This window comes from Echinops telfairi, unplaced genomic scaffold (genome assembly GCF_000313985.2).
Source record: "Echinops telfairi isolate 266 unplaced genomic scaffold, ASM31398v2 ScPeMD7_3533;HRSCAF=4204_0, whole genome shotgun sequence".
NCBI classification, from domain to species: domain Eukaryota; kingdom Metazoa; phylum Chordata; class Mammalia; order Afrosoricida; family Tenrecidae; genus Echinops; species Echinops telfairi.
Genome location: NW_022107431.1, coordinates 84,411,468 through 84,428,918, shown reverse-complemented (window position 1 = coordinate 84,428,918; position 17,451 = coordinate 84,411,468). Strand labels below are relative to the sequence as shown.

At 42.2% G+C, this 17,451-nt stretch overlaps 1 protein-coding gene and 1 non-coding gene across 2 annotated transcripts in view; both read right to left on the bottom strand.

The window, feature by feature from the left end:
- Positions 1-17,451, bottom strand: part of CRYBG1 (crystallin beta-gamma domain containing 1) — a 247,783-nt gene that overhangs the window by 187,838 nt on the left and 42,494 nt on the right. The gene's annotated exons all lie outside the window — the stretch shown is intronic.
- Positions 10,893-11,028, bottom strand: LOC115871101. The gene has a single exon (XR_004047085.1). It is a non-coding gene; the product is annotated as a small nucleolar RNA SNORA42/SNORA80 family (small nucleolar RNA).

Genomic DNA, 17,451 nt, shown 5'->3' with positions numbered 1-17,451 from the left:
GTACAAACTTTTTGTAACACCTTAAAATAAATAAGCTGTAGTGGGGCAAAAAAAGGAGTTACCATCTCTAATAAGATGTCAGGAAAAATTAATCACATTCAGGCTCATAACATTGAAAGCAAGCTTAATCTAAATCTAAAAGTGGATCCTAATCCTGGATAAGGTGAGAACAGGAACTTGAAACCAAGGGAAGTTTGAGATCACTGCCCACAGACTAACAGGTCAAAGGCTAGAACCATATTTGCAGGGGGGTCCACTTAACGCTCATATACACAGCTCTCTCTTAAGAAGGCCAGAAGCCCTTAATGTCTCAAACTTAGCTCTCATGCTCATTTACTTCAATATGTGAAATTAAGAAACTTACTACACTACTTAGTCTGATCCATCGGGGAGGAAATTCTGCATGGTCTCATCTCTTGTAGTAAGCTGATGCGAGAGGTTTCTGGTTTGCTAGACTGAGGGAGAACTGCAGAGTAGTCCAGAGAACATTAGTAAGATCAATGACTTTATAGACATAATTCTACATCATTATGATTTGGATTAAGGGTAGACCCGACTTGATGGTTTGAGCCCAGTGTTGTAGCCCCCGTGTCATTCCAATCCTTGCAGGTCTCCTTCTTTCTTATATTTGACAAGCATGAAGTCTTTGCCAAGGACAGGTGTCTCTGGCTGTGCTTCCTCCAAGACAGACTTTGTTCCGTCTCCTGGCAGTCCATGGCACAGTCAAGATTCTTTGCCAACACCATCATTTAAAGGCATAAATTCTTCCGTGGTCTTCCTTATTCACTGTCTGGCTTTCACGTGCATATGACGGGATTGAAAATGCCATGGCTGGGTCAGGTGACCTTTGTCCTCAAAGAGACATCTTACTCTTCAACACTTAAAGAGGTCTTGTGCAGATTTGCCTGATATGATATGCCCTTTGGTTTCTTGATTGATGTTTTCAGGAGGGTTGGTTGTGGATCCAAGTCAAATGAAATTCTTGAGAACGTCCATCTTTTATCCGTTTATCATGATGTTGTCTATCAGTTCAGGTTGATATAAAATAAGACTAGAAATTCGAAAAGAGGTTGAAGCACATCATCAAAATAAAATCTGGGCTTGGATATACTCTCCCTCCTCACTGCTGCCCTCCCCACAATGTGGGAAGAGAGAGTACAGTATCTCCTCTCCTTCAGCAAACCAAGTGCGGGAAGTCTGAGAAAAAAAAAAAGGAAGATATACTTTCTCCTTTGTGGATATCTCTTGTAGAATTTGGGCCCTGGAACTGTCATGGACCCACAGTGGGAGTGTTCTGGGGGATGTTTGACCTGTAGGCCCTGGAGTTTGGGGACATCCATGGGCACAGGGAACAATGCTGGCTCCTTCCCAAGACAACCCTGAAGTAGTATTGGGGACACTATAGATAGGCAGGTCAAGAAAAGGGACAAAGGAGGGGGCAGTCTATAGTAAGTTTATAAGCGTTTCCCTTGGGACAGATGGGCATGGCACACCTCAAGAAGTTAGTTGTTTTAAATAGGGTCCCCTAAGATGAGTACCTGCTTGAAAAAGAGGAAATCAGCAATAATTGCCTGTAGGGTGGGCTGTCAGGGGCAGAGCTCAGAGAGGGGATCTTATGTGGAGAGTCACATCATAGGCGATGCCAGGGAATGCTGCAGGTGGGAACCAAAGTATCTGCAAAACCCTCAGGAGAGAGTCAGACTACCTGCCATACGCAGAGGCTAAGACAGGACAGTCAAATTGTACCACTAAGCAGAAAGATTCTTGCATCACTTCCTCCAGTGCCTCTTCCCTGGCGCAACCTTGAGGACAGAGGTGGAGAAAAACCACTGAAGATTTCTGTAAATAGCTTGTTCAAAGGCCCTTTTATATGGAATTAGTCCATCCATTTATGAACAGTAATGACCACTTCCAGAAAAAAATAACTTGAAAATGTTTAAACAAACACCTTACTGAAATAATGCTTAGCTTGAGTAAGATATTAAAATCATGAGATGATCTTTGACATCTTTTAAAAAAAAAACTTTTTTGACATAAGTTGGTCTTTAACATTCAATCAATGTCATTTAGTTTGTTACATTAATGGTTTCTATATCTGAAAACCAATAATGGTTGTATGAACAAGTAAAATCTGCATTCCCATCTCTAACTTTGACAGGTAAAGAAAGACTTACATCAAAGAAGATTAGGATTTTTTTAATCCTGCCAGTTGAATGAACTTGCCTTATTTCTTTTATCCTCAATCAATAAAGTCATCTTTTGCAAGGTCTATGTCACTGCTGTTGTCTGTATCACAAAGAAAGGGATTACATATCCACTTTCCATTTTAAAACCATGCATTGAAAAGTTCCCTTCAAGGGAGTTCTAAAATGTCTCCAGGTGGTTTCTGTCTGCCGAGAAAGTGATAAAAGTCTACTCGAACACACCCTCCAGCACTGAAAAGACAGAATTGTGTGTCTCCAATTTCCTCTGCCAGGATAGCTTAAAAACCACACCTACTCTGACCATGTTTCTATCTGGTCCGTGGCAGCACCTTTAACACTGACTGTACGGTTCTGAAGCCTCACATCCTTGATAAAGCCAATAATATACACCAGGTTAAACCAGGCTACACATGTACTGCTCCCTGTCAACCTGTTCTGTGTGGGGCTTTCCTTATCTTTGAAAAGAAAGTGAAACTGTGGAGAAAGCCAATTAAGCATTTCAAACCTGCCTTGAAGAGCCGGTGACCCTCTGTATAGTAGAAAGACTTGCTTCTAATTCTTAGCAAAACTTCTGGGGGGAAAAATAGGTAATTCCTAGATCGACCTCTGAAGGGGTTGGAAGCAGTAGACAGGGATTTCTCTGGGCTACTGGCTGAGCCTGTTGGTGGTATGTTAGTCTGGGTACTTTTAGAGAAACAAATCCACAGAAACTCATGTATAAGAGAGAGTTTTATATAAAGAGTAAGTGCACATCAAGAAAACATCCCAACCCAGTATTGCCCAAGCCCACAAGTCCAACATTAACCCAAATGTCCGACACCAATCCACAAAGTCCTCCTCCATCTCACAAAACAGACGCAATGACACCGACTGCAGGAGAAAAGCCGAGTCAGTGAACGTGTAAGCATCTCAGCACTGGCAGGGGTCTCCACACGGCTGCTCCAGCACCCAGGGCTGCATCGGGGTAGGTCCATGCGGCTTCTCCTCAAGGATGTCTTGCAGGAAGTAAGCCTTGGCAGCTAACAGAGGGAACTGACTAAGGCAGCTGCACCCTGGTCCAAGCAGGAGACCCAAGAACTTGAAAGGCGAGGCTCACCGAACCATTTATCCCTCCACCCTTCAATTAACCCCACATGTGTTTATCAGCCAGGTTGGCACAATAAACTAACTACCTCACGTGGCAATCCCCACCAATAAAGACATCAGAGAGACATCCGAGTTTGTGGACTTTCTTCCTCACCAAAGAAACAAACGACGCCTAACACCAAAGGAACCCATCGGTCCTCAGACTATCAAAATGTGCTAGCAATAAACTTTTCACTATTTGAAGACTTGAAGCATTATAGGAACCTTTGAAGCATAAAAGGGATTGACAAAACAGAGCTTGCTATCAGGTCAAACAGTACATACAGGATGGAAGGAAACCAGGAACTTGTTGCACTGAGAGGTAACCATAATTTCATTCAATTGGATGCCCAAGGAAATGAGATAATTAGCAATTTCTCCAAAATCTACTTTGAAATAGTAGAAGAAATATGGACAAACCTTGAGTAAATATGATAAAACAAACTCTAGCACAATTTGCTTTCTGTTACATGCATTGAACCAGTACCCTTCTGATGTTGGCTTCACCATCACAAACTCTGTATGGCTTGTACTACTCAGTAGTGCAGTAAGTAGCTTTCCAGGTGCTTAAACACAAGGGTTTTGTGATGTGGTAAATCCAAACTTTGGTAAAGTTCAATCCTTTTTAAGTTGACTTTCTTCTCATTACAATAACCTGCTCTATATGTAGCAGACAGTGGTTTGCTTTTACTGGCCCAGCATTTCATTCTCTTGTCTTAGAGCACATTGGTTTCTCTTTGGGGAAGCACCTTCCCCACTCTCAGGTTGTGTGGTTCTACTGACACAGACCCAATGCCCAGTCACAGGGAGTTGGCATGGTAGCTCACCAGAGAGGAGAAATATTAATGATTTCATAAGCATAAATGTATAACTTTCACCAGACAATGAGAGACAACTCCAAATATTTTATTGAAACACAGTAAACTCTCATGGAGGGGACTTAAGCCTATATTCCAGAGGGCGAGCTCATGGCAGGGAGAGAAGATAGCCCTACAGAGGAAAACAGAGTCAGGAGATGAGGACATGGCTTAAGTCTCTGGACCCAGCATTCCGACACCAGGAAGACCTCGTACTTTTCAGGCGTGTGAATCAATAAAAGCTCATCTCCTGATCCTGTTCTTCTTTCTCCTCTTTCGTGTAAGGAATATGACTTGGATTTCTGTGTTTGCACTGAAAACCGTGAAAGACACACAAATGTTCGATGTACTGATAGAGGTGTTCCTATGGTACTGCTTCATCTATGTTGGCTTCATGTGCTGCTTGCTGGTCAAAATCTTGCCATAGATGAAGCACAAAGATCTGACGAAGTGAGAGTGAAACATGGAAATGATAATCTGTGTCATATTTTCTTTGCTTTATTATTTTATAGCTTGTGTGAAGCCAATGTAAACATGTCCCTAATCATAATGGTGGAACTTGTATTCTTTCAATAGCGAATAAATCTAGACATCACAGCCTAGCAACAACATGCACCACACCCATCAATAACAATCCACAGCAATCCAAACCACTGTTTTATCTAGTTGACAAAACCGTAATTTAATAACATAGCTTTACCTTAAAAGGTCCAATTTTACAGTATGAGGTGATGTTTCAATGAGTAAATCTGAGGAAATTCAAGAAGACCCTTTACTCCCACTTTAAATAGATTAATAACCTAAATGAAATATTAAAAATGCACAACTCTGCCCCAAAGCAGGAGGCCTGGTGGTGCAGAGGTTATGCGATGGGTGGCGGTCCTCATGGTCGGCAGTTAGAAGCCACCAGTCCCTCCTCGGGAGAAATACTGGGCTTTCTACTCCCATAAAGAGTTAGTCTCAGAAACCCACAGGGAGGGTGCTATGAGTCAGCATAGACTCGATGATAGTGAGTTGGAGGGGAGGGGTTTATGCTCAAAAGAAAGAAGGATAATGTTGAAGTTCAAGAAAAGTTACGGAGACACATCCCTCAGCCCAAGCAGTGTTGGAGCTGCCCACACTTGCTGTTCTGTGATCAGCTCCCTTCGACACATTCCTAGCATCTCTCGAGATTCTTGGTTTTCCTACTGGCGTGGTCAAGGGAGCTACGGAGCTAAAAACCCTCCTTAACACTGTCTGTAAAGTGCCTCTGGCACCAGGTGTGCAGGAAAAGTGAAGTGAACTTCCTACATACACAGGCGGGCTGAAAAGCCTGTGGAGAAGGCCTAGAAGAATTTCCTCCACAGACTCAAGGGCAAGATGCAGAGAAAGCTATGATAACAGAACAATTCACAATAAGTGCCCCCAAACTGTAAGTCTATGTGGAGGCCTATGCACATGGTGCATAGACGGGTGGTGGTCTAAGACCTGAGCTAAGAAACTGAGCAAGCATAACCACTGTGAAGTCTTCATGAAGCCCAAATCAAACCCACTGCCATCGAATCAATGCTAACGCATAGCGAACCCGCTGTAGGTTTCCAAGACTGTAACTGTTTACAGGAGCAGAGAGCCCATTCTTTCTCCCTCGGACCTGCTGGTGGTTTCCAGCTACCGACCCTGCAAATCACTACAATACCAGGGAACAGTGTTAAACTGCCTCACAGGTATACTCCCACCCCAGAGCACATATAGGCCGCCCATGGAAAGCAAGCTGATTAAATACCAGTTCATATAAAACAAGTGTCCCTGATAAAAAGGTCAATCTTAATTGAGCATTTTGCTATGACCCCAAGTGTCCTATGATCTTTTTTTAAAAATCAATTTCCTCTAAAAGATGGGAAGGTTTTGGTAGAATACCTATTTCAAACTGAGTTTATTCTCTCTCTCTCTCTCTCTCTCTCTCTTTCTCTCTCTCTCTCTCACACACACACACACACCCACACACCCCACAGCCATCTGGTCTCTCTACATTATTTATTAACCACATTTCATCCATGATCATGTTTACCTAGCTCTTCAGATTAGCATCAGTACCCTAGGGACTTCTACCATTGCATTTTTATGATCCTTATATTTCCTGGTTCCCTCTCCCACTCTTCCATCAAGATATCAAAGAAGAGATTATAGGAATGAGGCTTTAAGGTTAGATATAATTGTTCATTTTTATGAGCACAATTTAAATTCTATAGATTTCGGGGAGGGGGAAGAAATTCTATGCACCTCAACTTAAAGTTTTAATATCAAACAGCTTGAATGGTGTTCGCAAGAATGCTTCTACTTCTAGCACAGAAATGGCAAAGGGCTGTGTTGTCACTTTATAATCCTAATGATTGTTAATGCATATTAAAAAATGAATATTGAAATATGACTCAGTGCAGTGTAGTGGAAAGATCACCAGAGTCAGGATAAGGCGTGCTGGGATCCAGCCCTGGTCTGTCCTTTTATTAGCTGTGGAGCCTTGCACAAGCCGTGGAATCTCTCGGGTTTCCGTTTCCAGATTCCTAAATTGGCGATAACATCACCACGATAACATCACCTCCAAGCCTCCCCGGCTGTTGTGAAAGGGAGGCGGAAAGCTGCCACTGGTCCTCTGAGAGGACTCCTCGCTGAGCTGGAGCAAGCCAACTTGGGTCTTGACACTTCTGACCATCCTTCCCACACGTGACATCCTGTGATGAGTTCTCCTGGTCAAATCTTTAGCACCTCTTGAGATTTCTGCTTTGCCTATTGTTTCTTAAGTCAGTATGCTTTGAAAGATCTTAGATCACCTTGGATTCAGCTCCTCTCCACGCCCTCACTCCCCACCCAGTGAACCCTTGATAAATTACAAATTATTATTGCTTTCAAATCTTACGTGGCCTGCTGTCTTCCTTCACCCACATTTCTGTTGTTTGTTTCCCTGGGTGGGGGGTTATATGTCAATCATTGTGATCCGTTTCCCCTTTCTCACTCCACTTTCCCCCTACCCTCCTGCTATCACTACTCTCATTATTGGTTCTGAAGGGTTTATCTATCCTGGATTCTGTGTGTTGAGAGCTCTTACCTGTATCAGTGTACATGCTCCAGCCTAGCCCAGTTTGTAAGGCAGAACTGGGGTCATGATAGTTGGGGTGAGGGGTGGGGAAGCACTAAAAACTCGAGAAATGTTGTATGCTTCATTGTTACTATACTGTGCCCTGGCTGGCTCATCCCTTGCTTGTGAACAAACATCTTTTGGTGACAAACACACACTGTAACAATGCAAGACAAAGCATCATGAAGAAAAGAAGAGTTTCCTGTCTTCACAGAGTGGTCTTCTACACTGTGAACACAGCGTGGCCCTCACTCCCAGTGGGGGATGTTCCCAGCATGTTATTATGCTGCCTACACAGTACTCAACTTCCCCCACCGAGTCCACAATCACCCTGTCAGCTAATATTCACTCTTCTTTCGGCCACAGACCAAGGGCTTAGGTATTACTCTCTCAGGAACATCCACCTTGTCATGCCCCTACCATTTACTGGGTGTTCAAAGGATCATCCAGAAGACAGAAAGGTAATGCTATCACGGGTGATTAAAGCACCATAGACTGCCAGACTAACAAACAAGTTATCTTGAAAGAAGCACAGCCAGAACGGTCCTTGGAAGTGATGGTGGCAGGGCTTTGCTTCACGTACTTTGATGTGTTATCAGGAGAGACCTGATAAGGGCATCAAGCTTGGTAAAACACCGAAAGACCCTCCAAGAGATGGATTGACACAGTAGCTACAACAATGGACTCAAACATAACGAATCCTATAGTAACCACATGTATAAGGAAACACTGCCCTGTGTTCGCCATCCTCACAATTGTTCCTATGCTTGAGTTCATTGCTTCAGTCACGGTGTCAATCCATGTTGTTGAGGGCCTTCCTCTTTTCCTTGTCCCTCTGCTTTACCAAGCATGGTGTCCTTCTCCAGGATCTGATCTCTCCTGACAACATATCCAATGTGTGTCAGACAAAGTTTTGCCATCCTTGGCTCTTAGGAGCACTCTGATCATACTTCTTCCAAGCAGGCTTGTTTGTTCTTCTGGCGGCTGTGGTACTCTCACTGGTCTTCTCCAGCACTGCAACTCAAACGCATCGCTTCTTCTTCAGTCTTCCTTATTCCACGTCCAGCTTTCACATGCATATGAGGCGATTGCAAATACCACGACTTACATGATAATAAAAAAGTCTGAAATGGTAGATTTGGAAAACCTAGTCTGAAGTTCTCATGCATAAAATCCCTTTCCAAATCCTAGAATGAAAGGAATGAAATACCAAGGTGACTCCTCTGGGCCCAGATGACCTTCAAAGCATTTTCTAGGTCAATAGCATAGAAACAGCCAGAGTTAGATACTCTTTTCAAATTCAAAACCATCTAACAGAGATGTGAACTTAACTTTTTAAAGCCCTAGATGCTTAATGACTGAGACACATCCAGGGCACCAGCGATGGTGGAAGGTAGTAGTGAGTTCTTGGTTGATCTGGAAAATTTGAAGGGCAAATGAACATGTGTAGCAAAATGCATTAGACAACTAAGGGGTGAAAAATGGAAATCTGTTTTACGCACCTTATGAAAACTGACTACATACAAAACAATCAAAACGCTGACCAAAGGCTTTTTGGAGGTGAAGAGTCTTTGTTAGGAATTGCAAGGTGATTCCTCGGGCTCTTTTAGTTACTTTTGGAATATACAGACTCCAGTTGGGATTACATTGGGCATCCCTAAGTATTCATAGATAAGAAGGCCTTCAAAAAGTTCATGGGAAATTCCATTGTCTTTGAATTCTATTTTTTGCCGAACTTTTTGAAGTTCCCTTATATGTGTTGCATGTCTCCATCATGACGAAGAAGCTGGTCCTCTGGACAAGTTGCTCACTCAGAAGGTTCAATGGAAAAGTAGAGGCTCACTGAAAAGGCGAACTACAGATCTTAACAGAATAAGTAATGCAAGAGGAAATGCTGCACGTTCCACCCAAGGACTAATTCACTGATCAGAGTTCTGAAAGCTGCGCTCTGCTCCACACACTGCAGTAGACACGAGGGATACAGAAATGACATGACTTTTTATTATTAAAAGATCATTTTATTGGGGGCTCTTATAATGATCAATTATACCAAACATATTTGTACATATGTTGCCATCATTATTTTCTAAACATTTACTTTCTAGTAAGCCTTTAGTATCAACTCCTCTTTTTTCCCTCCCTTCCCCCACATCCTTGTGACCCTTGGTAAATTATAAATTATTATTATTTTCATATCTTACCCAACCACTGTCTCCCTTGCCCCATGGTTTCTGTTGTTCATCACCCCCTAGGGTGGGGTGGTGGTGGTGATTGTGTCGATCACTTCAATTGGCTCCTTCTTCCTCCCTTTCTCTCCCCCACCTTCCCCCAACCCTCCTGGTATCACTACTCCCATTGCTGTTCCTAGATTCCATGTGTCCTGATATCTTACTTCTTATCTGTACTTGTGCACATGCTCCAGTCTAGCTCAAAGTGAAAGGCAGGACTTGGGTCATGATAGTGGGAGGATGAAGAAACATCAAAGAACCAGCGAAATATTGGTGCTATATTGCACCCAGGTTGACTCATCCCTCCCTTGTGACCCTTCTGTGAGGGGATATCCCATTGTCTACAGATGGACTTTGGGTCTCCTGTCACAAACCCCCTTCATCCTCAACAATATATTGTTTGTTTGTTTGTTTGTTTTTTCAATTTGTTTGTTTGTTTGTTTGGGGTCTTCTGATGCCTGCTACCCAATCCCATTGACACCTCATGATCCACCTCACGATCGCACAGGCTGGTGTGCTTCTTCCATGTGGGCTTGTTGCTTCTCTGCTAGATGGCCGCTTCTTTAACTTCAAGCCTTTAAGACCCCAGACACTGTATCTTTTGATAGCCGGGCACCATCAGCTTTCTTCACCCCATTTGCTTATGCACCCATTTTGTCTTCAGCAATTGTGCTCGGAGGGTGAGCATCACAGAACGTCAGATTGTTAGAACAAAGTGTTCTTGCATTGAGGGAGGGCATGAGCAGAGAGACCCGAAGTCCATTCACTGCCTCAGTGTATTGCCCTATAAATATATGTACATAGGCCAATACCTCTGTTTTTATGAATTAATGTATTTACATATGTACACACCTATACTTTTACCTCTATCCATAGCTTTACTTCCTAGAGCTTTCCTCCATCTCCTTTTACCTTCCTCCTGCTCCACCATCACACTCGCCCTTCCTCTGCCTCTTAGTAATTCCTCTCAGCTAGAATGCTGTTGCTCCAACACCCCCAGGATCTCTATGTTCTCCTCATTGTTGGTTTTAATTTCCTAGTTGTTAGCCTGTCTATGGTGTTTTTACTCACTGCCTCCTCTCCCCCCAAGACCCTCCAGAACCATCAATCCCATTGCTTTCTCATCAAGCTTGCTTCCCATGCCTATCTTTTTTTTTCCTTCTTTTTTTGGCCAGGGGGACAGAAAAGCTCATCAGACACCACGTGGAGCTCACGGCAAGGGAGGAAGCACTGTGTCCGGAGACCCTCCGCCCTTTGATGGTACCCATGCTGTTCTCAGCTGACTAAGCAAGATTAATTGAAAACGAGGCTTAGTGTTCACAAGGATGGTCTAATAGGTCTCTGTCCAGGCCAGACCCCCAGCCCACACTGTGCAACCCGCTTCAGTGCCAGAAGCCTAAAGGCTATGAGGCAAGGTAATGGTTCAGGGCTACAGTTTGCTCTGGCATGGGACACAACGAGAGGCCCATGGGGCTGAACCTGCCATAAATCCAAGATCATGCACCCCATGCCTATCTTATATAAGTAGGCAAACCAACAATAACAGAGGCCAAACAAAAGATTAAATAAACAGAGAAAACAAAATAAAGATAACTAGCAAAACAAAAACATACATAATTCCAAGTCTGTCTGCTGAGCTTTATGACCAGTGGGGAGATAGACACTAGACTTTAAGGGCAGAAACAGTTAACAAATGAAGCTACTAACCCAGAGGTTGTCAGTTTGAATCCACCCAGAGTAGGCTTACAAGAAAGAGGTGGCCATCAAATTCTGGAAAATCAGCCCCAGAAAACTCTAACTGGTTTTACTGTGAAACACATGGGCATCAGCATCAACAACTTGATGACAAGTGGACAGAAGGAACTTTTAAAGAGCTGATGTTCTTGTAGCAAGGCTGATACAGAGACAATGCAAGAAAGTATTATAGGACTTGTGATAGAGATACAGAAATTAAGATAAAACAAGGCAAAGGAGAACGACTTCACTTAAGAGAAGGTTTCGCTCTGAAAGAACACATTCCGGCCACTAAAAAGTGAGGTAAGTAGATAAATGACAAAATTTCAAGATGGCTCAGCTCCCTGGTTGGTGTAGTGGTTATAAATGGCGCTGTGACCCGCAGTCTGAAGCCACCAGGATCTCTATGGGAGAAAAACCTAAACACCAAACTCACTGCCATCAAGTGCATTCTGACTCTTGGCCACGCTACAGGGGCAGGGCAGAACTGGGGTGTCGAAAGTCTCATCTTTCTCCCTCGGAGCAACCGGCAGTTTTGAACTGCTGGCCTTGCAGTTGGCAGTTGGCAGCCCAGTGTGTAACCACTAGGCCACCAGGGCTCCACTGAGGGTGAAGGACAGGCTTTCTACTCTCATAATGAGTTGCAGTCTCAGAAACTCAAAGGGACAGTTCTACCCTGTCCTATAGGGTCACTATGAAGCAGCATCAACTGACGGCAGTGAGTTCGGTTCGGTTGTGGTTTTGTTAGTGATCAAAGAAGGACGACTAACAGAAGTCTGGATGTTTGGGAGCTACGCTAGTGCCCAAAAGAATAGGTTTCCTATAGATAAGAAATAGATGCTTAGCCATCAGCTTCTGAAGTCACTGGTTGTGGGTTTGCTGGGTTTGTTTCTGTGGAGGTTGTTCTGTTCGCAGCTCAGTGTGCCCTTCGCTATTAGGCTGAGGACTTTCAAAAGTACGGAGGGTGAGCAAGGGTTCAATTTATACATTTTACTTCGAGACTTCCTGGTGGATTAAGAAAGAAAAATGGTTGGGTGTTATACCTCAGTGAGATGCAATATTTTTGTGCTTGTGATAAACTATGAGCTGAATAACTCTCATGATGACACAGCATGTCAGAGAACCTGGGGCCATAAAGAATGGACAGGAAGATGGCCAGTATCCAAAGGCTTCCTGGGACCAGGGATGGAACAGCTCAAATCTACATTTTTATCAGCAAAACATAAAAACACCACATTTCCTGGAGTCTGACAATTTATCTTGTTACTCCTTTGTCAGAAATTGTTCCAAATGCAGAGACAACCACTCAGTGGTCACAGAGTGAGTGGAGATACACCCTGCTGGTTTCACAGAGGCAGGCAGAGTGGTAGGTAGCCTTCCCCTGACCCTATGCCATCCCCATCTGGGCATGATGCCCTGGCTGCTGAGCCCTGGGCTCTTGGAGTATGCGCCACACCCTCACCTGTAGCTCAGGGCCCAAAGCGAAGGATTATAGGAAGATTGTGTTGAAGGTCATGAACTGAATGAAGTTCTTGGAAAACACCCAACCCATAGCCCCTAAACACCTACTTGATTTTGGTCTTATTTGAGTCAATTTCTGAGGTGATACTTCTAAGTCCTCTTTGTGTTTAGGGTCACACACGTATTCAAAATGAGAGAAAGAGAAAGGTCATTTGGAAAATCTCGCTCTGAAATATTATGACTTCATGTCATACCATAAAAACTTTACTTTGGATGTCTTTGCATTCCACGATGAAATCAATCAAAAGTGTCAATGCTCAAATAGTGGGTGTTGCTCTGCGGGCTGGTTTTTCTGGCAGAGCAGGCTGTCAGGAAGTCTGCAGTCAAAAGGAGTGCCAGCACCAAGCTTGCCTGGCTCACTCAGCCACGCTAAGAGTGGCAGGCCAGAGATTTCAGGCGTTGCTTCACTGACCCAGGTGCACATGGTGTCAAGATGGAGAAGTAGGTCCTCTTAGAAAAGTTAGAAATAAAATCACTTAGTCTAACAGAAGTATTGGTCCAGTCAAGTACATAGATGATCATACTATAAAAATGTCATGTTAAGCAGGCAAAATGTAGATGCTTTTTTGTTTCCCGTGAATTATGCATTCATTTAGTGTTTATATTGAAACCTTGGTAAAAATTCTATTTGGAAAAGTCACTAGGAACCTAATCCAAGGTTGAGACCCTTCTCCACTAAACATAAAAAATGCCAGTAAAACTTAACAAATTACGTTAAGAGCCATAGCTGAGCTCCGGAGAAAGAAGAGCCCCTATCCTCACAAATAAAGGAAGAACTCAAAGTTAAAGTAAGCGGTGGACAAGCTGGCTGGCTCCTTGTGGAGCTAACAGATTCCCTGGTGTAAGGACTAGGGCTTGAATGTCCATGAAAGAAGGAGCTCTATTGCTGGCATCATGCAAGCCAGAACATAAGAAATATACCCTCATTATGAACTGCATTCACGGACAGGGTACCCCCTCTACAAAATGACAAACAGAACACCCTCAATGGCCCGAGGAGTAACAGGATCAGAGGAGGAAAAAGACCCTCTGATGAAAAATAAAAGCTAACGCTTGCGATTCATACAGATGTGAGGGCATGGACTTACAGTACTTGTGTGAGGAGTCCTGTGTGTTGTAGGTAAGCACCTGGCACCTGTGGGAAAAGGTGTGGCAGTCTGCTTCCCTGAAGATTTTTAAAAACGAATTTTCATGGAGTCACATCTTTCTCCAGCTGGGTGACTCTAAAACCAAACAGCCATCGAGGCTCCTCTGACTCAGAGAGACCCTATAGGACGTGGTAGAACTACCCCGTGGGTTTCTGTGACTGCAACTCATTGTGAGTAGAAAGCCTCATCTTTCTCCCTCGGAGTTGCTGGTGGATTCGAACTGCTGCCCTTTTTGTTAGCAACCTCGTGTTTACTTACTATACTGAAGCCTTAGAAACTCTAGGGGGCAGTTCTACCCTACCCTAGAGGAATGTTTTGATGCTTATTTTTAATTCTTTTTGTAACACCATTATATCAAACTGAAAGATTAATGTGAAAACTGGTCTTCAGTAGATGAGAGCCCTGTAGTGATGGCAGAAACAAAATCACTTTAAAAAAATTCCACATATTTGGATCTTTATTGTCTGACTTATAAATTATTAGCAGGTCTAAAAAGAAATCATAATTAAGACTGTAAAGTAGCTGGAATTGTACAACTATGAAAATACTACATGACAAAATTAATGGTATATAGCTAAAGCATAATTAGAAGATAGTTTATAGACTTAAGCACATTCATACATGGGTAATTAAAGAAATACTGCTTTCAGGGTTGATGTGACAATAAGTGAAAAAGCATTGCTACTAGGGTTCCAGTTCATACATGTACGGGCGTAATCCAAAGAGGGCAGAAATCTTTGGAGAAAGATCCTAAGCTCCAAAGTCACTGCCCTCGAGTCAGTTCCGGCTGCAGAGACCCTGCAGGACAAGAAGCATGTCCCGGTGGGTTCCTGGACTGTAATTCCTCAAGGAAAGAAAGCCTTGTCTTTCTCCCTCAGATCAGCTGGTGGGCTTCCACCCCCGACGTTGTGGTTAATAGTTCAGCGCATAGCTCCCTGCACCCTCAGGACTCCTCAAGGAAGGATTCAGAGATGGAAAGACCAGCTTCTGAAGTGTATAAACCAACCTACAAGATAGGTTGAAAAACAACATTTTGGTATTTTTCTTTAATAAAGATGTTTATGATTTTGTAGCAATCCTTTTTTACTTACCCTCACAAGGGGTACTGACTTTTTATTTGGAGTGATGAAAAACTTTTGGAGAAAAATAGTATAGTGGTGATAGTTATATAGGCTGGTGAATGTAATTAATGTCACTCAATTGTACATTTAAAAACAATTACCAACAAAATTCCAATGCCATTTTTTTTTGCTATGTACAAACCTACATCTTCTCTTTTTCTATTAATCTCTTCAGAAACTAAGACTTGATAGGAAAGCCTTCTTAGGACAGGCAGTCTCCCATGGATCTTAAACACCCTTACATGGCCTTTCTGAGTCTGCCAAACTGCAAGGCCTGACCACACGGCAGAAGAGAGTCCAGCAGGTGAAGGCAATCATAGTATGACCGCAGCTCCTTCCGCAGCAGAGCAGGGTTGGGTTGTTTTTATTTGCTATAGAAGGTGCTGAGCACTGGGTTCCTCAGCTGTGACACCCGGGCTCACCACACCACACCGTGGGACGTGGGTCAGGGAATGGCCCTGCCATGCTGCCACTTGTGCTGTTTGCTGTGCTGTGAATCACAACCTGCCTTGGTCTGACAGTGAGTCTCACTATCTGCCTTCAGCATCTATGGAGCTGTGACTACTCTAGCTGCTTGCTGCGCATCCTTTAGAGTCTTATTACTTTTTGTGATTCTCAACAAGGTTGGAGTTCTTCCTTGACAAAGGGTATCTTCAAAAAACATACAGCAAGCATCATACAGTAATGAAATGTGAACAACAGTCTCTAAAACGAAGGGGGGAAAGGACAATGATGTGTTCTAACATTCTATCTATTCACCACTGAAATCAGAGTCCAAAAGATATGAAAAAGAAGTACTTTTATAGTCAGAGCATGTGAAAGAAAAAAAAAGGTTTTAGTCCTATTACCAAAAACAGGAACTAGAAGTACCAAGGCACATAGAAAATTAGTTGATGAACAAGGTCCTCAAAAATTATCGTATTTCTCCAAAAACATAAAGATCTAAGCAAATGAACAGCTATGTTATATTATGAATGAAGATAGCTCACATCACAAAGATGTCAATTTTCCTCCAAAGGATTCTATGAACTCATTTCTTTTCTAATTAAAATGCCATCAAAACTTTGGAACAAACTTATAAAGTTAATTCTTTTATTTATAAAAGTAGCCAAGGTAATTCTGAGAAAGACTAAGAGAATATTGATAAATATTATATTATCTAAAAATATAAACTCCTGCACAAAGAAACCATGAAACAATTAAATTTTAAAAAGCAACAAAAGCTATAGGCTTAGGAGATTTATTTACAATACATATAAGAAACAGAGGATTCGTATTCAGAATAAATAGGAAAACTCAATAGAATATGAAAAAGATGAAATTCAAAAAGCCAAAATAAACATATTAAAAGAAGTTCAACATTATACCTACTCAATAAGATGCAGATTAAACTAAAAACTGAAAACTAAGAAAATTCAACTAGTAAACCCTGGAGACAACACAATTAAGAAATGTAGAAGGGCTGAGAAACTGTTCCATAGTTGCATGGTATTTTAAAATATTTGCATACAGACAGTAGTTGGTGTGATGACTTATCAGGAATATGGGGAGCAAAGGGGAGTTGGATGGAAGCTAGGAGCAAATAAATGAATATGAGAAGAAGGGAGAGTGTTCTAGAACTGATTGTGGTGATGTATATGCAACTCTTTTTAAATACCTCTGAACTATGGAAGTGCATGATATGTGAATTATATTTCAATAAAACTATTGGGGGGGGAGAAGTATAAGGCCTCTTTTTGATGGAGGTTTTTCTATATTTTATCTAGTCATTGTTGTTTTTTGTTTGATGCCTCCTGTCTGTGTTTTGTATGTTTTTCTGTATATGAAATCCAGGATAGGTAGATCTACAGAGGCAATCTATTGGGTTGAAAATTGCTAGGGGCATGGTAGGGTATCATGGAGATGGGTGGGGATGGTGAGCTAACAACAAGTACGAAAAGAAAATGTTCTAAAATTAATTGTGGGATGATTGCATAAATATGCAATCATTGAATGCATTCAAATATGCTTAATTGAATGATTAAATTGTATGATATGTGAAGTACATGCCAATAAAACCATTTTAAAAAATAAAAAATTTTAAATGAATTATAAGACCAGAAGAGTGTGTGACTTTTTCCTCTATACTTTTTGCATACTATTTTTTGCTCTATACTTTCTGTGTATGTAAAATGCATATTAAGTAAGATTAAAACTATTTTTGAAAAATAAAAGACACAGATATGTGTTAGCATTCTTTGGAACTCTACAATATACCCCTCATTTAAAGAAAATTCCATATGTAAAGCACCCTTAAAACTATTCTACGCCTTGTCATCTTACAGGCTGGTGTGCTTCTTCCATGTGGGCTTTGTTGTTTCTCAGTTAGATGGCCCCTTGTTTATCTTCCAGCATGTGGGAC